The sequence below is a fragment of the Eulemur rufifrons genome, chromosome 1, assembly GCF_041146395.1.
Source record: "Eulemur rufifrons isolate Redbay chromosome 1, OSU_ERuf_1, whole genome shotgun sequence".
In the NCBI taxonomy this organism is placed as follows: Eukaryota; Metazoa; Chordata; class Mammalia; order Primates; family Lemuridae; genus Eulemur; species Eulemur rufifrons.
This window is the reverse complement of record NC_090983.1, coordinates 9,055,064-9,078,803: the sequence shown is the minus strand read 5'-3', so window position 1 is coordinate 9,078,803 and position 23,740 is coordinate 9,055,064. Positions and strand designations below refer to the sequence as shown.

Genomic DNA, 23,740 nt, shown 5'->3' with positions numbered 1-23,740 from the left:
TGGAAACATCATCTACATCTCCCCAAGATGGATCCACAAAGCAGGAGACCACATTGCATGCCCTCAAGTGGAGATTAGGGCTTTCCAGGTTCCCAAAGGCTCCCTACAGAGTCTCTGATGATTTTGCTTTGACACATACATGGCAAGAGAAAGATTCCACCATGTGTGAGAATCCTTCCCTTTTTTAATACTCGCCCGCTCAAACTCCCCCCAGAGGTCCTGTAGACACGACTATGTCACAGTCTGCACACCAGGTGCAAAGACTGCACCTGAGTGTTCCTCCTCAACAAGAGCAGACCACAGACCTGCCTGAAGTGTATTTCTGAACCAGAATATTAGGGGAGAAAGGAGAGAAAATAATTACTACAGCATTTAAGGATCCAAATCACTTTAACCATAATTTCTCTCCAATATAGTCCAAGAATTAATGTTCACCTTTTTCCTAAGCAATAAGATACATAAGGGGAGAAGGAGAGTGGCAAGTAGTTATAAAATATGTGAAACTATATTTTAAAACACATACTTAATAGGAAAATATTATTACAAAAGGACTTCATTAGCTTTTAACTTCACTTGTGCAAGCATTATCCTTGGATCTCTGAAACCCTATCGTATTCCATTTCTTAGACTGAAAACAGAATTATTGTGGCCATTTTCCATAACATCTAGCATAGTCTGACAGTTAAAAATAGTAGTCTTAAAAGACAGGTTATAACCTGCACTTTATCCACAGTATCTTCTCATCTACTTGTGCATCTCAGTAGAAATGTTAAAATCTATGAAAGCCACTAATACCTTGTTCTGCCTATGTGGTGGCCCATTTGATATTTGATAATACCAACTCCTCTGTCCTCACATTTACTGTTGACTTTTCTGCATTTGCTCACACAACTGTCATTCACTCTAAACTGGGCTTCATTACATGGCAAACCAATAAGTTAACCACCTGTCCTAACATCTTTCATATCAAAACTCAAGCCAATTCCATCACTCTTCAGGAGCACAGTCAGCCCAAGCCCTCTCACATAAAAAATGGAGTGACTCACTTCTAATCCAGAGGGACATGGTGTGCAATTGCATATAATCATATGCAGTCAAAGCAATCTGACCCATTTGAAAAAAGTCTGTAAAAGTTAGGTCTGCCCCAGCTGCAAAGTACCAGAAGGCATCTGATTCAAACCTACACAATCCTGAAGGAGTGATTCTGGATTCATTCACCAAATCCTAAAATACTGGAATAAGGGGGTACCTTCTACACCTCAAAGTATAAGGCAAATAAAAGGAAGCCAAGTATTCACAAAGAGTAATAATGGTATGAAACTCATTAGTCTCAAGATATGGCCCCAGGCATGTAATAGAAAGAGTATGGACATACTAATAGGCCACTGAGTCATGGATGGCTTCTCAGAAGGACCCAACCTATAAAGTTGCATCAAGGAAGAAGGTTTTCCTCCCATAAGTGCATCCTTTGGGGATCCTATTGGCCAACTCTTACATTAAATGGACCGTGGATCTCATTCTTGTTGGTGATTCTCATGTTCCTGCACAGGAGACTGTATGTACCTGGTAATTAGTAATAACCAGAGAATAACCATTGTCCCCCACGTAGTCACTAATTTCCTTAAAGTGCAGATATCACTCAAGTGCAGGGTCTGATAGGCTGGCAACATGGTCTCAACACTGGAGTGCCCCATAGCAGGCTAGAGCCTGGAACTTCCCTACCAAAGGCAAGTAAGCAAGCTCTACATGCTCTTTTAAGCAATACCATGTATTAGTTGGGCAAAATTAAAGAATCAGAGGATCCACTTACTTTTTAAGCTGATTTAAAAAACTGACAATTGGCTTTTCATAGAGCCTATCTTTCTCAGCAGTGCAATCTCTCTTGAAAGTAATGATCACATAAACTCTCTTTCCAACAAAAGTCCAATTTGAAAAATGTGTAGAGAATGGTTCAAAAAGACATGTATAGATGCAGTCAATAAATATCCAGTTATCCCCCTACTATGTTCTAGGTACTGTGTTAGTAGCTAAGGATACATTGATGAATGTTGCTTTCATGAAGAGATGAGCTTTGGCAGGGAGTGGGAGTGGGAAGGGTGTTAATCAAGGAATTGCAGACAATAAAAACCCACAACAGATAGGGTCCCCAAAGGAGGAGCATATATAGTGGTGTGCTGATAAAAGTTTAACAACCTGACCCCTGAAAGGAGCTCTGATTTGTAGCCTGTGCCAATTTCCATGGTGAAAACACTCCCAATGTGGCCAATTTCAAGGTACCAACGTGACATCAAGTGACTTGCAAAATTCCTGAAAATGTAACAATCAGCTGGTACAAGACGGGTACAAGCTGGCTCCTGAACACCAGTTATATAAAAAGAAGCTGACTTGGACAAGGACATGGAATGCTTGAGAAACAATAGACCAACCCCAGGTTCTAACACTCAGTCATGTACCCCAAACATCTCATGTCTGGCACCAAAATAGCGTAATAGTAACCAGATGCACCTGGTAATTAATAGTAACGAGAAAAGAACCACTGGCTCCCAGATACCAACCTAGTTGTGATAAGGGATAAAATAATAGGTCAGGGCCACACTTTGTCAACCCTGATGTTGCTCCCATAAGTCAGTTATGTTCAAGAAGAACTTTGGTCCTTTCTAGAGGAAAGCATCCAAACTCACAAAATTGGGGGTTCTATTAAAAGCAAGATTTACCGTTTTCCTTTAATAGTAAATTTCTTCCTAGTCATCCATAACACCAAAAACCATCTACAATTTTTGGTCAGTCTTCAAGTAAATTCTGCATCCTTTACTATAGTCGCCCACTTTAGTTCCTGAGTCCTGGGAAGGCCATGCAACACCACCCAAGGGGGCACGCAAGGGGAATGAAAATGATTTAACAAGGTTTCTCTGGGAAGCACTGTTCTTTAAGAGTCTGTGAATCCTTACCCCAACCCCTCATTCAAATTCAGTGGAGTTCATTAAATAGGTTATGGAATCGTATACCTCTGTGAAAAAGTCACATATATAATATGCTTATAATTATAAAAACATAATTATGTATTCTTTAATTTAGTAAATGTCATCTCAAGAAATTAGAAACAGGCGTGACAGATTGCCAGATGCTATGCACATATTCCAGAGAAAACCATATTCAAGGGGAACAGAAATCATTCGAAATGCAAGCAAGATGACGAACGAGGAGCTGGCACACAAAAAAGGGAGGAAGTGCATATTTCATTGTCTTTTTTTATGTCAAGAGAAAAGATATTTCCAATGTGCTAAACAAACCTTGGGAGTGAATCAGCAGCATGGCTAAGTTAGCCTTTGCTGTCAGTCACCTTCAGACAAGTATCAATAGCTTGGTGACACTTTTTTTTACTTCTTTGCGGTGGGATGTTTTTGCATGTTAAAAAACAAAGAATTTTAGATGTTTTAGTGTCTGTTACATAGAAAATACAATTCTTTTTAATTTAATGGATTTTATTTTTAAAAAAGAAAGAAACAAAAGGGAGGAGAGAATTCCGAGGATTTAAGTCTGAAGGCCACTGCCAAAGACTGCACTGCGCTCGGAATCATAATGACAACTGAACAGGTGAGGACATATTTGAAAACTAGTTTACAAATTTATCCCACACTCTCCCCCAAATCCCACTATAAAATTCAGCAGACCTGATAAACTGAAACTTCCTAAGAAACCTTATACACAGAATTTTTAAATTAAAATTCGGTTAGCATTTATTCAGCTCCTAAGAGCTTCAGCATAAAAGTTAGCATTTTCTTTTTTTTTTTTTTTTTTTAAGTGTACGGCACGATTTATTTTCACAAAGTCATTACATCTCTGTAGCTAGATTTCAAATCAAGAAATAGATTATTATTGGCAGTCTAGAAAACCCCAGTTGTGCCCTGTTCTGGCTACTATCCCCTAAAAGAGTAATTATTGTCTTGACTTCTAACATAACAGTTTTCTTCTTTTTGAACTTGTTGAGATGGAATCATATAGTGTGTATTCTTTTGTATATGACTTCTTTTGATCAACTTTATATATGTAAGACTCATGCATTTGTGGAAAGTAATAATAGTTTGTTCCTTTTCATGGCTGGGTAATATTCTACTTCGTGAATATACTACAATTTATTCTTTCTACTATTGAAGGACACTTTGGGGCCATTATCAATAGTGCTGTACATACTTGTACATATCTTTTGGTGAACATAGGTAAGAATCTCTGAATTGCTGGTCATAGAGTATGCATATGTGAAGTTTTAATAAATACTGCTAAATAACTTTCCAGTGTTTGTACCAATTCACATTTCCACTAACAATGTATGAGAATTCCAGTTGCTTTGTATCCTTGTCAACACTTTGTATTGTCTCTCTTTTTCATTTTAATCATTCTGGTGGGTATGTAGTGGTATTAATAGTGATATTAATTTGCATTTTGGAAAAAGGTCATTCTTTAACAAAGACACATGTACCCGAATGTTTATAGCAGCACAATTCACAATAGCAAAGATGTGGAAGCAACCCAAATGCCCATCAATACATGATTGGATTAGTAAGCTGTGGTATATGTATACCATGGAATATTACTCAGCTATAAGGAATGATGAAGATACGACATCTCTATGGTTCTCCTGGAGAGAATTGGAACCCATTCTATTAAGTGAAGTATCCCAAGAATGGAAAAACAAGCATCACATGTACTCACCAGAAAACTGGTTCCCCTGATCATCACCTAAATACACATCTGGGAACAACACCAATTGGATGTCAGACTGAGGTGGGGGGCGGGGGAGGGGATGGGGGTATACCTACACAATGAGTGCATTGCGCACCGTTTGGGGAGTGGTAACACTTGAAGGTGCTGACTCGGGAAGGGGGGGTGGGGAAGGGAGGGATATATACCTACATGATGGGTGCAATGCGCACGACCTGGGGAACAGACACGTCTGGAGCTCTGGCTTGGGGGGAAAGGCGGAACAGGAGCAACGTATGTAACCTGCAATTCTGTATCCCCCATAACAAGATGAAATAAAAAAAAAAGAAAAAGAAAAAAAAAAAGAAAAAAAAAGAAAATTCTAATCTTATAATTACAAAAAAAAAAAGAATATTCAAATGCCAACTATATATTAAATATATGTGTGTATGTATATATGTATACATACACACAGTTGTTCAACTTCATTAGTTATCAAGAAAAAAGTCAGCATTTTCTAATTCCTATAACTAAGAGCAACTTTCATTTGCCTATTAAGTTTTCATTTGCTTGTTGAACTGTAGTTAAATATGTCACTGAGGTGTTTCAAATACTTGTGAAGATCCTACTAATCTTGCTTCTTAGTGCTTCTTACTGATATAATCAGCTAGGCAAGTGGCATTTTAAAAGTTACACCAGTTATTTCATCTCAAAATCATGAAACTGAACAGAGGAAACAGAAGGAATGAGGGAGTGATAATATCATAGCAAACAACTGCAACAAGAGGTCAAGACTGGTTATCCACAAGGATGGAAGAGAGGTTATAAATGTTATTGCTTTTGATAAGATTGAACTATAAAACTGCAAAAGGCAGGCAACGATTTCCAGGCAGACTAGGAAAATAAATTTATTTATCATTGAGGTAGCTAATTATTTAGCATCTTAATTATAAGAAGTAATAACATGAAGTTTGATTTTTACCACAGGTAAACAGATACCAAAATTTTAAAAAATCGAGACTAATAGCCGGGCATGGTGGCTCACACCTGTAATCCTAGCACTCTGGGAGGCTGAGGAGAGAGGATTGCTTGAGCTCAGGAGTTCAAAACCAGACTGAACAAGAGCGAGACCCCCGTCTCTACTAATAATAGAAAAAGTTAGCCAGGTGTAGTGGCCCATCTCTACTAAAAATAGAAAAGGTTAGCCAGGTGTGGTGGCGCATGCCTGTAGTCCCAGCTACTGAGGAGGCTGAGGCAGTATGATTGCTTGAGCCCAGGAGTTTGAGGTTGCTGTGAGCTAGGCTGAAGCCACGGCACTCTACCCAGGGCAACAGAGTGAGACTCTGTCTCAAAAAATAAATAAATAAATAAAAATCCAGACTGATGACAGTAACTCCATAAACTAAACACCTGCTATGCCATCGGTGGTCCAGTTGGTGGCTTTTCAACATAATTTATTTAATCCTCACAGCACGCTCTCAGATATATGTTCTTAGTCCATTTTATAGATGAAGAAACTGAGCCTCAGCAGGTAATTTGTGGGAGATAATGACACTTCAAGTGATTCTGAAGTCCAAATTCCAAGGGGGTGTTCTTAGCCTCAACGCTTTGCTGCCTTCCACCAATTTAGAGCTTCTTATAATGAACAGTTATCCAGCATTAACCAAAAGTTATGAAATCCATAAACTATGAATGTCAAAGAGAATGCACAATAAAGAAGTTCACATTGTTCCCAATTTGTAAATTGGTTGGGTTTAAAATCTGTTTAGAAATCAAAGCGCATTTTCCCAAGGAAAAAAGAAAATGGAAAGGAAAGAAAACAAAACATTTGGGTTATAAGGTCAGTTCAGAAAAGCTAAATTCCTAATGGTGATGATGGTGATGGTGGTGATGATGATGGTGATGGTGGTGATGATGATGATGGTGATGGTGGTGATGATGATGATGGTGATGGTGGTGATGATGGTGATGGTGATGGTGGTGATGATGATGGTGACAGTGGTGATGATGGTGGTGATGATGGTGATGGTGATGGTGGTGATGATGATGATGGTGATGGTGGTGATGATGGTGATGGTGATGGTGGTGATGATGATGGTGATAGTGGTGATGATGATGGTGATGGTGGTGATGATGATGATGGTGATGGTGGTGATGATGATAATGGTGATGGTGGTGAGGATGATGATGGTGATGGTGGTGATGATGGTGGTGATGATGATGATGGTGATGGTGGTGATGATGGTGATGGTGATGGTGATGGTGGTGATGATGATGATGGTGATGGTGGTGATCATGGTGATGGTGATGGTGGTGATCATGATGGTGATAGTGGTGATGATGATGGTGATGGTGGTGATGATGATAATGGTGATGGTGGTGAGGATGATGATGGTGATGGTGGTGAAGATGACGATGGTGATGGTGATGATGATGATGATGATAATGGTGATGATCGTGATATACAAACACACATGGGCACACACTCTGAGCCAGGCACCCTGCTAAATACTTTACACATATAACTTCTTTAGTAGTATACCTCAAGGGCAATAGAGACCAAAGACGTATCTCCAGACTTTGAACAGAGATTTTCCCCAGAAGCCAAAACAGGGCTGGGGGCTGGGGGCCAGGGCATCATGGAGGCTGTGCAGCAGAGGCAAAGGAATATTAACAAGTAGGAGGAGGTTGCTTTCAAGAGCAAACATTTGTGATGCTCCTCTCCTATGCAAGCATCATCCTAGGGTCTGGGGAGAGATGAACAAGACACCTAAGGTTGGTTAATGGGAGAGATGACACTGAGACCCTTTTAACACAGTCAGCCACACGACCCTGAGTGGATTCTCCAGCCCGGCCGCCTCATCCCAGCAGACGCCACGCACCCCTTTCAGCCCTGCCCACGAGCAAATAAATAAAATGATTGTTAGTTGAAGCCACTACATTTTAGGGTAGTTTGTTTCTCAGCAGTAGACAACCAACACAATGGTTGATGAGACCTAGGACCCAAATGATCCTCCACTCATGGGGACAGTGGGGAGGAGGAACAGAGAAAGGGGGTTCTCTGTAAATTCTCCAAAAGCCCCCCTGTGTCCTTAGGATAAAATTAAAAATTTGACCACAATATACAAAGCTCCCACCATCTGGCACTGCCGGCCTCCCCGTCTGTTACAGCAGCTTCCCCTGTGCGGGAGATGCCGTTGTTGCTCCATTCTACAGATGGGAAAATTAAGGCTGGGAGAGATTAAGAAACCTGCTCAAAATCACCCAGCAAGTAACAAAGGTGTACCCAGGGACGTCTGCCACACCTCCTCCCCCCAGAATACTGTCCCCTGACCCATTTTTCCTTGACCATAACCTGTGGTAAAAATTCCTATCAAATCTAGTCTTCATGATTATGACCTATTTATGGCCCACAGTTCACACCACAAACCATAAAGCAGCATGGGCTGTTTTCCACCTGAAACTAATTTAAAATGATTTACTTTTTTGAAGAATTATAATGAGACTCTGTAGTTACAGATAATTTAGATGAAAGCTGTTCTCTTGACCTAGTAAAAATAAAGAGACTGAGCATATGGTTGGGAATACATGTGACTCTCTAGAATGCAATCTAGATAATCACTGAATTATTATAATCATTCTGGGGCATGTTTTTATCTTTGTTGATTTTTTTTCTATCCACCAGGACTGTGGCTGTATAATAATAACACAAGTTTAGAGAACTCTGATCTTTGGTTGCTTAGCAACCTACAGCTTTGAAGAAAATGAAGGATAAAGGGTCCACGGCAAAATAATGCTGTTTGCAATTCAACAGTTACTTTAAAGTTTTAGAATTATTAAAACTGTTCTGCTTTAAATACAAGTATGCAAATGAATAGTTCACAGGATCCGTCATCATTTTTATTTCTATCATAGTCTGAATTTGAATGTGGAGTCAATCACTGAATACATGACACAAATTTACTAATTTGAATAAAAATATGATGGGAACGATGTTTAACATGGCCATTTAAAAGCAGAGTGTCATTTTTCCTCCCACAGCAGAGCTCATAATGTTGAGGAAACTGCTACGCTTCTAGGACGGTGCCCAGCCTGTCGTACCTGCCCAACAAACACTAGCTGTCATCACCACCATCATCGTCACCCTCACCACAGCGGGTGGATAAACTTGCCTGTATAGAGAAGGCAGCAAACAATATCCCTTCCACAATGAGCATTTTCCCATTCATTTCAGTGACTGTAAACGTACGCGTCGGTTAATGTGTTCCTCAGTAATTCATTTATTATTTATTCATTCAACAAATGGTCATTGAGCACCTACAGATGCCAGGTGCTATGCCAGGCACAGGTCGAACACCTGGGAGCACAGCAGACGTGGCGCCCATCCTGTGGACTCTAGAGTGCGGACAGACAGCAAACAGGTGAGCAAACACATAATTGTAAGCATGACAAGAACTGGCAAGGAGGCGAGAAGGAGGCTAAGGTCAGTCTGAGGTGGTCAAAGGAGGGTGATCAGGAGTGACCTTTGATGGACACCTCAAGGGTGAGGGCAGCCGGACCCGGGCAGAGCCGAGAGAAGACAGAGCTTTCCAGGGCAATGACACACACAAAGGCCTGGCACAGGAAAGAGCCCCTGCGCTTGTGTTGGGAGGCCCCTCCCAGGATGGGACAGACACAGTGAGCAGGGGTAGGAGGGACACTGGAGAGGGAGATGGACCTGTGTCCTTAGGAATTACTAACTACTCGGAAGTGCTGGGGCCTCTCAGAGTCACCCTTTATCGGGCAAATCACCCACATTTTCACTCCCCACAAAGTGGAGGGCCTGTCGATTGCTCATCTGGCCCAGCCATGGCCTTGCCACCACCGCCACCTGCCCCACCTCCCAGTCCACCTGCCCGACCCCCCGCCCTCCCCGGCCCAGGCTCTCAGCCAGCTTTCCCCATTGTCACCAAGCCCGCACCCGGGAGTGCTGGGGCACTGTAGCACAGTGGCCTCTGGAAGGGTCCCCGAAAGACACAGCTAAGACCAGCCTGACCCAGGGGCTGGGCAGACAGAAATTATAGAAATTCGAATAAACCAACAGAGGCAAACCCCAGAGGCATTATGTGCTCACACCTCATCCTGACCTGAGCCCACGCTCAGTGTTGCTCAGGGACCACCCCGGCCCACCTCTGACCCAGCTACCGGGGATCTCGTCCAGGCCTGCCCTCTCCTGCCGCTGCTGCGTGAGCTCCAGACACCCCCATTCAGCTGCCTCCAGCACCCGCTTAGCAAGAAAACAAATCCCTGGTAAAGGAGTAGTGGGTGTTGACGGCTTCATGCCACGTTCCCATCCTAACAGTCTATGTATGGAACTTCTGGATGTCCTTAAAGCTTTAACCTGAACAAGAGACTGTGCATACCGACATGTTAGGGAAGAAGAGTTTCAGGGGCTTTAGCATCAGCTCCCTTCGAGTCACCACATAATGTGATATGTGATAAATAAAGCCAAAACCTTTAAGTAATTTAAAGGCACAGGATCTGAATTTTTTTAATACCACTTTGTCAAGGAATAAGGTATATTTCCTTCCAATTTTACTTTATGCACCTCAACATAACTGTGATTATAGCACTGGTTCAACTTCATATCTCCCTTTTTTTTTCTTTTCATTCAATCTCATAAGTACAAAACTGTCTTTAATAACATCTTTATAATGGCTGTTTTAAATTCTATCATAGAGCTATACCATTATTTAAACATTCTTCTATTAACTTGACATTTAGGCTTTTTCCCATTTTGGACCATTGTAAATGATGTTATGATGACTATCTTTGTTTATAAAATTTTGTTCAAATTTCCAACTACTTTCTTAGGACAATCTCCCAAAAGGGGTATTACAAAGCCAAAAGATTTTAAGGTTCTTGATCCACGTTGTCTAACTGCTTTCCAGAAAAATGAACCAATTTTCACATCCACCAGTGATATAGGGGCCCATTTCACTTCAAGGGGTATATTTTCAATGCAATTTGAAATTACTTTAATCCATCACAGTATCTTAATATCAGTAGCTGCCAAATTTAATCATAAGGCAAATAGAGGAATCTCACACAATATTTATATATCTGGCACTGCTTTGGGCCGTAATGAGTCCAGACAGATGCTCAAGTCGACTTTTCTTTAACTGTCATCATTTCATTCCTTCCTTTCTGTCCTCTTAATCTGGCTGGTAATTAAAATTGGCCGGCAAGTGTTTGGCAAGTTCTAGTTGTGACGTAGACTCTATGACGATCCTCTGCCACAGCAAACCTACATCAGCAAACATATTGGCTGGAAACTTCTCATCTCTCATCAAACTAGCTTAAATAATAGTTTCCTCTGACATACTTCACCAGAATAGAACACTCTGAGGGCTGAGCGCACCTCCCACGACAGGATACACCAAACGGACCTTCCTCGAAAGGACTGGTCCTGCCCACAGGGACATGGTCACTGCTTGAAACCCTAACTTCCCTCAAGCAATTCCTGGATGTCTACACCGGCGCTCAATCCTGCCCACCCCAGACCTATCTGAAGCAACTGACAGATGGGCCAGTGGCATCTGTGCCTCTTTGAAGTTTTGTAGCCTCAGCAACATTAAGCAGCAACATTAAATCCTCTCATTTAATTATGGAAATGTATGGAGAGGAAGAGGAGTTTCCCCAGCATCGATCTGAAGACTGAGATGCAGTTCAATGTGGGCTGCTGCATCAGCTAGACACATCCTCCCAGAACCACCTTTGGGTTCCTAGAACCCTATGTCCACAGTTTGTAGCAGACGCCACTAGATGGTAGGCTTGATTCTCTTCAAGACCGTGGCCCCCTAGGCACCAGGGTGAGCCCTTTATTAAATATCATGTTTCTAACACTATGTCCTTTAATAGCACATATGAGGATTTAATCTATAAGACTGGTTCCTGGGAGACATAAGAAAACATATATCACCTGAGCGCATATTTAAGATAAACTCAAGAATCTAAGGGTTACACTTGGCACTTTCAGCCTATGGTACCTGCAGTCCTGCTCACCACCTGCTGGCCACGCCCCTCCTTGGCCCTGGGCAAATGGTGTCTTTTTCTACGTAGGGAGTTAGTTGGTTTCTACCAAAGCCATTGAGCAGGTGGCTTTGGTAGAGCTATGGCTTCCTAATGATGCAAAAGTTTAGACATATTTCTCCTGTTAAAACTCATTTAAACATATGCAAAGTTTAAAACCATTTAAAAATGTGTTTCTGCACACAATTTGTTTTAGCCAAGAGAAAAAAAGCAAGACGCGAGCATTCACATCGGCATACTAGAAAGCACTGGAGATGTAACCTGGCAGGACATCAAGTCAGAAAAAAAATGTGTTGAACTCAGATTGAATCAAGAGGAAATACCACCACCTACCAGTGTGAAACTCCCTTGGCGCTTCCTGCATTCTAAAAGCGTATACACACACATGCATATTCCCTGTAATGGGGGCAGGGTGGGGGCAGACGCCACACCACCGGTGGCTCCAAGGAAAGAATGTAAGAGCCCCCACACCACTGCAACGAACATAACCTTCAAAGCAACCTCAGAGAAACTAAAACCCAGCCTTCCATCACAGAGCCAAAGTGACTAAGCCCCAGGAAGGTTAGGTGGTTTGTCCAAGGTTCTGCTGTGAGCTCTGACTGAGCCCAGCCTCTGGGGGCCCCATCTAGAACTCTCTCTAGCATACCACGCTAGCACCCGAGGCTGGTACTACTTACAAGTTTGTTCTTCCGTTCAAACGCATGATTCCTAAATACAACAAACTTTGGCAAGTGAAATTTGAGTAATTATATTTGAAGGCTACAGTTTTTTCCCTTCAGTGGGTCACTGTAGTCTCAGAATATCTACAAGTAAATCTTCCAAATGATCAACCCAAGTGGTAAAGTTTCTTCTCCACTCTCAGGTATCAATTAAGTCAGAGGTCCCCAACCTTTTTGGCACTAGGGACCGGTTTCATGGAAGACAATGTTTCCATGGACCTGGGGAGGTGAGGATGGTTTCAGGATGATTCAAGTGCATTACATTTATTGTGCAGTCAGACCTCTCTGCTAATAACAATCTGTATTTGCAGCCTCTCCCCAGCACTACCATCACCGCCTCAGCTCCACCTCAGATCATCAGGCATTAGATTATCATAAGAAGTGGGCAACCTATATCCCTCACATGCACAGTTTACAGCAAGGTTCACGCTCCTATGAGAATCTAATGCTGCCATTAATCCGACAGGAGGCAGAGCTTATGTGGTGATGCGAGCGATGGGGAGTGGCTATAAATACAGATGAAGCTTCACTGGCCCTATGCTCACCTCCTGCTGTGCGGCCCAGTTCCTAACAGGCCACGGATCAGAACCAGTCCTTGGCCCAGGGGTTGGGGGCCTCAGAACTAAATGGTCAACCATGCAGCCAACTAACTCCAGCAATTTCCCCAAAGAAATATACTCAAGGCAAGAATGTGTCATGTTTATTAGGCATTTGTCAAGTTCTTTAGAAAATAACGCACAGAGGCAATTACCAGGTAAAACCCAACTGATCTGATCTCGGCAACATCAGAAATACTTCACTTTCTCTCTAGCAACAAAAACTGAAATGTGGAGCACAACAGAGTAATCGATTCAATCTCAAGTCTTAAGGGACATCATTACAAGTCAGGTATGTTCCAGCAAAATGCTTCATTTGTACTATAAAATTGGTCCTTGTGACGTGTCTAGATTCCATAATTAGAGGCCAGAACTGCACTCATCGGTGGGAATAGTGAACCACAAATCACACATTCAGGACTCAGCTTGAAGACAACTGACCTCCCACTATAATGATTCTCATTTAAATTTAGCACAAGGGTGACAGAGGCAACAACAAAAGTCATCTTCACTAATCTATTCCAGTGAACCCCAACACAGCTCAATGAGTAAGAAAACAAACTTCTTTTCTAGTTGTTCATACTGGGGCCTCTATTAAAGAAACCAAGAAAAGTATATCTTATATGCTGTGTAGAAAATACATCAGATGGGCTGGGCACAGTGGCTCACACCTGTAATCCTAGCACTCTGGGAGGCCGAGGCGAGAGGATCATTTGAGCTCAGGAGTTCGAGACCAGCCTAAGCAAGAGCAAGACCCCTGTCTCTATTAAAAAAAAAAAAAAAAAAAAAAAAAAAAAACAGAAAGATATTAGCTGGACAATTAAAAATATATAGAAAAAATCAGCCGGGCATGGTGGCACATGCCTGTAGTCCCAGCTACTCAGGAGGCTGAGGCAGAAGGATCGCTTGAGCCCAGGAGTTTGAGGTTCCTGTGAGCTAGGCTGACGCCATGGTACTCTAGCCCAGGCAACAGAGGGAGACTCTGTCTCAAAAAAAAAAAAAGAAAATACATCAGATGAGCTGGGCATGGTGGCTCATGCCTGTAATTCCAGCACTTTGGAAGGCAGAGACAGGAGGATCACTTGAGTCCAGGAGTTTGAGACCAGCCTGGGCAATATAGTGAGACCCCTGTCTCTACAAAAAATTTTTTTTAGTTAGCCAGGCATCATGGTCTGCACTCCTTCAGCCTAGGTAAAAGAACAAGATCCCATTATTAAAAATAGAAGAAGAAGAAGAAGAAGAAGAGGAGGAGGAGGAGGAGGAGGAGGAGGAGGAAGAAAAGAAAATATATCAGATGTTTCTGCAAATATTTGAGTGCACCTCTATTATAGACTGAGGGTTTGCTTCCCCACCCTCGAATTCATATGTTGAAATTCTAAATCCCAATGTGATGGTATTAGGAGGTGGGGTCTTTGAGAGGTAATTAGGCCATGAGGGTGAGGCCCTCATGAATGGGATCAGTGCCATTATAAAAGGGACACTAAAGAGCTCTCTTGTTCTCTTTCTACTATGTAAGGATACAGCAAGGAGTCAGCATCCCAAAAAGGACCCTCACCAGAACCTAACCATCCCATGTCGGCACCCTGATCTCAGACTTCCAGCCTCCAGAACTTCAAGAAATAAATGTCTGTTGTGTTTGAGCCACCCCATCTATGGTACTTTGTTAGCGGAGCCTGAATTAAAACAACCTCCTAGACATTAGAGCAAAATGTACAGGGAATTTTTTTTTTATTTGGGAAACTCTTCCCTCTGGAGATGGGAAGGTCCTGGTGGACAAAAAGGAGATGGCAAGTGACAGGTCAAAGTCTTCCGTGTGCCTGAATGCACTATCATCCATGTGCCTTACCTGCATCATCATCACCCTCACAGCAACCAGAAAAGATAACTTCATAAGGCCCAGTTTAGAGATGAGAAAGATGAGGTTCAGAAGTGTTAAGAAACCTGCTCAAGGACACAGAGCCAGGATTCAAACCTCTGGGTCCAGTGAATAAAAGGGAGATCTCCCTCAGACTGGATAAATAGGAAAACAGGACAACAGAAGTGCTAATTTGAATTTGATCATTGCCAACAGTAAGTATGTCATGCTTTTCAGATAAGATTTATTTTTTCTTGGAGCAGACCAATATTAGTGGAAGAAACCAAACCAAGCTCTCAACCAAGGAAGTAAAAGAAAGGTAGAATTTCAGAAATGGAGAGGGATCTTATTTCTCATGGAAGTGAAAGGAATAACACAAAAATGCATTGTGACCTACATGAGTAACCTGGGCCAGTGGTCGTCAGCCATAGCTGCCTGTTAGAATCGCCTGAAGGTCTTCTTTGTTAACATTCTGCTCAGACACCGCCCCGCAAAGGTTCAGATATAATATGTCTCAGTAGGGTCCAGGAATTTGCATCTTTAAAGCTCACCTAGAGGTTCTAATATGTTGCCAGGTTGAGAACCACTAATGGAAGGAAGACACACTGTTTTTTCTCTTTTTGCCTGTAAAGCAAAATATGTCTTGCAGACATCTACTTCAGAGTCTCATGGAATGACAAGATATTTGCTCTTCTACAATCTACGTAGCTTTGGACAAGTCATCTAACCTCCTTTGCCCTGTTTTCCCATATACCTAGTAACAACAGTGCAGAGAAAACATCAAATTCATTTTGGTATGTCCAACACTAGGGTCCGGATAGAACCAAAGTTTGATAAAGTGTTTTGGATTTTTTTGGCTTAAACAACAGAAATTTATTTTCTATAGTTTTAGAGGCCAGAAGTCCAAGATCAAGGTGCCAGCCAGGTTGGTTTCTGGTGAGGCCTCTCTTCCTGGCTTGCAGACAGCCCCCTTCTCACTGTGTCCTCACATGGCAGAGAGAGTGAGAGAGCTCTAGTGTCTCTTACTCTTCTTATAAGGACACCAGTCTTATCAGATTAGGGCCCCAGCCTCATGACCTCATTTAACCTTAATTACCTTCCTAAAGGCCCTGTCTCCCAATATAGTCACACTACGGGTTAGGGCTTTGACATGTGAATTTGGGTGGGTGGGGCACAATTCATCCATACAGCATTTCTTCAATGGATATTTGTTAAATTATTATCACTTATTTTCTAGAGTACTCCTATTTGTTTTCTTTTCTTTTTTAATGTTTATTATTGCATTGAGTGCACCCAATCTCCCTTCTAGCTCTGTCACTCTGGGAGTTCTCACTCATTCACTCAGCACTAATACTAAGTTACTAACAATGAGCAGGTGCTGTTCCAAGGGCTTGGATCACACCTGTGTGTGGAAAAACAAAGACCTCTGCCCTCACAGAGCTTAAGATCCAGCAGGAGAAAGACAGACTACAAACAGTGGATCCAATTAAAAGTAAATAATAAAGTATTAGAAGATGACAAATGTTACAGAAAAACAGAGCAGCGTAAGGCGGTTATTTTCTTCCCACATATATGTGTTTGCGTGTGTGCATGTTTATAAATCTTGGAACCACTATTTTATTTCTGACTGCAATTTTTGCTCATCATATTGCAATGTTAAATGTTATAATATGACCAAGTTTACTCTTATCAGTGCTCATTTATTAAGAATTAATCTAGTATTCATTCTTAATGTTGTGTCAGTGAAGTTATGTGACTTTTTTTTTTAATCATCAATTTTAGGCTTTTGTTTCCTGTAAAGTTGGACTTGTTTATCCAGACCAACCATTCTGCTGGGAACAACTAAAAAGCTGGGCAAACATTGGTTAAAGTACTCTGAAGGACATCCAGGTTGTGGGGAAGCTTTTTCTCCAGGGGCATCTGCATTTTCCAGAAGAGGCTGCTAAAATCATGAAAAGTTGAGAATAGACAATAACAGCTTCACTGAACTAGGAGTTCAGGGCCTGCCTCAGAGTGGGAGCCTGATAAATCTCCCCTCATTTGGGGTTGGGACCTCAAAGGGTAACAGTTTCCCATTAGGAATGAGCCAGAGCTGTGATGGAACAGAAATAAACCCAATTACATGGGTAAGTAAATATAAAGGAACCAAATCTTCCCATTAAAAGGCAAAGATCATCCATATGCATAAAATACAAAATCCCACTCCATGTTATTATTTACAAGAGACACACTTTAAATATGAGGACACAAAAAGACAGAAAGTAAAACAATTGGGAAAAAAGATATAGTATGCAAAAACTAACCAAAAGAAATCCCAGGAGTGGACACATAACCCAAGCCTGACCAATGGGCAGAAGCCAATGCCCTAGCCACACAATTGGTTCAGAGATGCACATGTGACCCAAATCAGTCCAGCCAGAACTAATCTCAGGACTTTCCAGAGCAGCTGAAAATAGGAGCTCTCTCTCTCTCTGTTCCCCTTGGGCTCCTAGCAATAAGCACACTGTGAGCCTGGAGCTGTTGGGAGCTGCTGTCTAGAATCTGAAAATGAAGCCAATACAGAGGAAAGTGGAGCTGAGAAACGGAGAGTCGCACGGCTCAGGTGATATGAGGTGAGTTCCCAGACAATGCTGTGCCTACACTTTTCAGCCACATGAACCCACAGACTTCTTTTCTCGCTTAAGCTACTTGAATCGGGTTTTCTGTTGCTTGCCATCCAGAGAGTTCTGACTAATACATACAAAGAGGAAGAATCTTGATCTGGCCTGGTCTTCAAACCTCTCTGGCCTTCAGTTTTCTCATCTTCAGGATGATAAAATTAGATGTCACTTGATCACTAAAGTCCCTACAGGAGTGCTTAATACATTCACATTTAAGACACAGTATGTCTACTTAATAAAAACTCAAACACATCATTGTATTTCTGGCCTATTCATATCCATTCAAACATACAGATACCACACTCATCTCAAAATCAGTACTTCTATTGGCATTTAGCTGTTGTTAACCAAATCGCTGAATCTTATGTCACAAGTGGTTATGCAAGTGCAAGTTAATGACCATTTTTAAAAACTCATTTTATCGTTAGAGGCTTTCTGTAACTTAAACTATAAAACCACACTTTTAACAAAGTTATTTCTGAAAGTACTAAGCAAAAGCATTAAGCCATGCAGAAAAATTGCTTCTGAATAAATAAAGATGGTTTTATGGGTCTATCTTAAAACAATGGCCTGCCCATCTAAGATGTCTTAGTTGCCAAAAATAAAATGATGCAATGATTATTGTTAATATTCCACCATTTCGATTCTTTTCACAGTCTTCCCCTGAATGGGCTATATTTGAGAACTGTGACCAGCATCTTGTATAAAGAATTTTTTTATGTGTTACGGGCATAAGCAGACAGTTCTGATAATATAAGAAATTTAAAATATATATATAATATTATATATACTAGGATGCATAATTTATACATAATATTATATATATTTTAAAAATATAAGAAAGCCCTGCATTTGTAGACAGGGGATTCTAATCTCAACACACCTGCTGTGGGTGACTTGGGCAAGTCACCAAGAACCCCTGTCCATTCCAGTCTCATCATCTGTCATGGAGAGGAAATGCCTCCTCCAAAGAAACATAAGGATTAATATAAGGGGAGGAACCTAGCACGCAGCCATTCATATAAGTAGCTGAACATTTAACTTGAATCTGGATGTCCATAAAAACTTGTATAATATTATATGAACCCCCACCCACACCCACCCTCCACAGGAGTGTCTTCAGTGTTTGGAATGTCTGGGCTTAAATGCTTTGGTGGAGAGCACTGGAAAGAGTCAGCAAATTCTAATCCTATCTCTGACGTTCATCTCTTTGGCCTTCACTTTCTTCTGCCAAATTAGTGAACTGGCCAATACAATTTCCAGGATCTCTCTCAGCTCTAAATATCTATGAAACACATTTCCGTTGCAATCAGTACTCAGAAATTGCCAGTGGAAGGGTGAGGTCCCTAGATTATTAACCTCGCATTGAAAAACAAAGCCCTGTCTCCTCCCCCTCCCAATATTCCATAAAACCAAACATTTTAGTGTCAGATTGTGAGCAGTACAGCCTTAAAGACTCCAAGTCATGGGAATGGAGGGATGGATGATAAGCAGAGGTCCATGCTGAGCCCCTGACATCAGGATAAAATTGTTTTATGAGCTTCTCTGGGCCTCAGACTGTCCAGAGTTGCCAGAACTGCTCCCTGATGGTGATTTGTTTGTTTGTTTGTTTGTTTGGTGGTAGGGGCAGGGAGCTCTGTGCATTAGGAGCCAAACTGAACCTACAGAACACCCAGTTCTCACTCCTTGCTAAACCTCACTACCTAAATCCCAATCCCTGGGACATCAACAAGGTTCAGCTTAGAGGAAACAAGTAGCCTGGTGGTGGTTGCTAAGCAACAAGTGATCGCCAGTCCTTTAGCCCTGCTTTGGCTCATCAGCGAGTCCAGGGGGTCCCACCCCCCAGCCCACTTCAATTTCTCATTTATACTGAGCTCATTAAAAACCAGTAACATGAGTGCTCAATATCAACCCACATGAGCTAGCTCCTTAACAAACAAGTCAGCTGGGATGGTATTACAACCCACGGGTTCTCCACATGGCATATTGAATGTGCCTGATGGGTGCCAGGGCCTAGGAGAAGGGCATCTGAAGGTCACCCGACCAGATACCAAAGACCTTTCTCCAGCCCTGTGCAGCCGCTTAGGATCTGGCTGGCCTTGCTTAATTTTTTTACAACTTTTGGCCTCAGTTTCCTCTTCAGTGAAATGAGGCAATTGGACCAATGACATCTAGGGCCACTTCTTCACAGTAGCTCAAGTGCCCCCGGGAAGCTCTCTGTTCCTCCCAGAGGAGCTCCGCAGACCACAGGAATTAGCTCGGGGCATGACTCACTGGAGTGGAGGGCACCGCTGGGGGAGGGGGCTGAGTCAGAGAGCAGAGCTCTTCAGTGCACGGGCTTTCCCGGGAGGGAGCCACAGGGGTCTGGGCCCTTCCGTGAAGAGACCAGGGCTGGAATGGAGCTTCTGGGGCACTGTGTGCCTAGGCAAGGACAGTAGCAAGAAGACCTCAGTCTGGCATGTGAGCAGAGGCTGCAAGTAACCATCCAGGGAGGATCCTGGGCCTCAGGTTGTGTAAGAAGATAACACAGATGGAAAACCATCTGGCAGTTCCTCAAAAAGGTAAATATAGAATACCATATGACCCAGCCATTCCACTCTTAAATGTATACTCAGAAGAATTGAAAACAGGGATTCAAACAAACACTTGTACGGGCATGTTCATAGCAGCTCTGTTCACAATAGCCAGAGTGGAAACAACTTACATGTGTGTCCATCGGTAGATGAACGCGTAAGCAAAATGTGGCGCATACGTACAAGGGAATAGTATTCGGCCATAAAAAGGGGAATGAAATACTGACACATGCTACAACATGGATGAATCTCAAAAGAAGCCAGACACCAAAGGTCATAAATTATATTATTCCATTTATATGAAATCTCAACAATAAGTAAATCCACAGAGACAGAAGCAGATTTGGTGGTTGCTAGTGATGGGGAGGAGGGAGGAAGGGAGAATAACTGCTTAATGGGTGCAGTGTTTTGGGGTGACAAAAATGTTTTGGAACTAGATTGTGAACATACTAACTACCACCCAATTCTTCACTTTAAAATGGTTACTTTTATATCATGTGAATTTTACTTCAATAAATTTTTTAAGGTAACACAGCTTCCATCGATATACCCTGGGTGGTTTATGATACAGAGAATAGGCTGTATGGGATTATAAGAAACCATAGGACATTTTAGGACTCTGTACTGTCTACCTACTTCAATACAGACAACACCCCTTGATGTTCCTTTCTATGCATTAAGCGTCTTTCTAATGCACTGTGGTCAGAGCCCTAAGACTAGAATACTAGAACTCTCCGGGAAAGTATGCTTCTTTCCAGGTTTCTGGTTAGTAATATACACCAAGAGGCAAGCAGCCCTTCATCTGGAAGACCCACAACAGAAGCAGCTCTACTGGTGAACCCTAACAGGAATAGTCTCCCCTTTCTGGGAAAGAAGATGTGTCTCCGTCTGAGGGAGTTTGTAAGGGATGCACACAGAGGTGAGGCAAGGAGATCCACTGAGCAGTCCCTGTCATCAGCAGCCGTGTCCCCTGCTGTTCTCCATCTCCTGGACAACATTCGCAAGTCAACCACTTTTCCAATATATGGGAGAAAGAACAAAGGAATCACAAGCATACTTACATCCTACCAGGAAAAATCTGGGTTAGGAGAAAGGCCTCTAACCTCCCCTAAATTGCCACAGGCTCTGCTTGCCTAAAAAAAACCCTCTTCTAAGCATATGAAACATCTGTGGGGTCTGTGGAATGCAAGGGAAGCAAGGGAAACCTTGCATTAAGTCAACTTGTGACTTTTAAAAAGGCATCGGCATCAGTTTTTTAGCATTACACTATTAAGGTTGAACATAGTAATGACATTTTCCTTCCTTAGGAAACAAAAAGAAGGGTGACTTCCCTTTTGGTCAGTCTAGCTGCAAAATCCCCACCCTGCCCCATTCTACCCTCCTCCTGTAAAAGAAAATAATAATAATATTAAATTTACTTCTCTCCAGCTGAGATTATTCTGGGTCTCATAGAAATGCTAATATTAGTTCTCATTTCTCTGTCTCTCCTATTAAGTCTCTCATTATAAGGCTTTTCTACAGAAATAAAAGAATTCCCTTTTGCACAACCAAAAAAAAAAAAAAAAAAAAAACCAATCTCCAAATTTAAAGAGTGAAAATGAAGACAGAGGACCATAAAAATCCCTGGTCAGGAGAAATGAGGTTGTTCTCAAGGGGAAAGGAGCTAGGAGCTAAAAATACAACATGGAGATTAAAGCATAAGGGAAATTTGCATTTTGCTGAATATTAGGCCAAGCCTTTTTCTCCTCAAGCCTGGATAAAGAACACTTTTTGAAATCAGACCATTACACCATAAAGGACTTTTAATAAATACTCTATTATCTAATAATGTCATTAAAATTCACTTGGTGATTTTAACAAAATACTAAGGAACCCATGCCAATTATTAAAGGAAAAATGTGCTGAGTAGTTCTTTTTTAAAAAAATAAATAAAGAATCTTGATAAAATGGCTACAGCATTCTAGCCTTGATAAAAAGTCAATACAAATTAAAAGTATTTAAATATGATTTAGAAAATCTATGCCAACCCTTCTTAAAATAGGCATAAACTTGGGCTATATTTAATTGTATGTTCTAAAGAAATAACAGGATCAGCCCTATCAGTATAAATCTTGGCCAAAACAAAATTCTCCAAAAGCAAACTCTTGGCTCAAATCTCATAATTCTCAACATATTGGTATGTTGAGTATGGTGACACTATCAAACATAAGAGCTCTAATTAAAATTTATCAACCACCCCATTGATGAGTTAGGCTAAATAAGAACCAAAAATTATAAGCTTCTAAAGAGCAAAGCAATGAGCATGAGCAAACTCAAAAGCAAAATGATAAATAAGGAAAAGATGTTTATAACACAAAGGACAAAGAGCTAATTTCCTTCACTAACAAAGGGCTATTACAAATCAATGAAAAAAAGTGCAACCTCAAAGGCAAATATAAGAACAGGCAATTCATAAGAAATGTTCTCCCATTCATGATTTTTAAAATGCAACGAGAACCAATACGATACCATGTTATGCCTATCAGTTAACACATACACACACACACACACACACACACAAACATACACACACAAACACACATACACACAAAAGAAATTCAGAATACCAGTATTGATAAAATCTGGGTGAGTGGGCATTTTCATATGCTGTTAGTAAATATTAAAATTTTTCCAACTGTTTTGGATGGCAATTTGGCAATATTTATTAGAATGTGTAATGTATGCACATGGATATGCCATTATACACACACGTACACACACACACACACAAGTGGTCAGTGGATGGAAACAATGTACTTCAGTAAGGACTGAATACATAAATATTCACACAATGGAATACTATTCGACCATCAAAAAGAATGGGTTTGCTCTCTATTTTAAGATATGGAAAGGGGCCGGGCGCGGTGGCTCACTCCTGTAATCCTAGCACTCTGGGAGGCCAAGGCGGGAGGAATCCCTTGAGCTCAGGAGTTCGAGACCAGCCTGAGCAAGAGCGAGACCCCATCTCTACTAAAAATAGAAAGAAATTATATGGACAGCTAAAATATATATATAGAAAAAATTAGCCGGGCATGGTGGTGCATGCCTGTAGTCCCAGCTACTCGGGAGGCTGAGACAGGAGGATCGCTTGAGCCCAGGAGTTTGAGGTTGCTGTGAGCTAGGCTGACGCCACGGCACTCACTCTAGCCTGGGCAACAGAGTGAGACTCTGTCTCAAAAAAAAAAAAAAAAAAGATATGGAAAGGTGTGCAAAATACAGGTGTCTGAAAAGTCACCATACATAGGGGAAAATGGGAAATTGTGGATAAATGTACCTTGATTTACAAACTATTCATTACAAAATTTTTCTTTTGTATGGAGACTTTTGGGATACCCTGTAGATTAAGGGAAAAGTTGCACAGGATGATTTAGTCTTCATATAAAATTTTTGCATGTATATATGAATATTTACATAGGCTTAATATATGTTTATACGTACAGAGAGGAAAATGTCAAGCTACACACCAAATGTAAACACTGACTAGTGCAGAGGGATGAGATTAGCAGGAGAGGTGAGGGAGGTAAGATAA

General features: G+C 41.5%; 1 protein-coding gene and 1 non-coding gene across 2 annotated transcripts in view; one reads left to right on the top strand and one right to left on the bottom strand.

The window, feature by feature from the left end:
- Positions 1 to 23,740, bottom strand: part of DNER (delta/notch like EGF repeat containing) — a 293,066-nt gene that overhangs the window by 256,810 nt on the left and 12,516 nt on the right. The window lies entirely within an intron of this gene.
- On the top strand, positions 3,228 to 3,352 carry LOC138388044 (small nucleolar RNA SNORA19). The gene has a single exon (XR_011234056.1). It is a non-coding gene; the product is annotated as a small nucleolar RNA SNORA19 (small nucleolar RNA).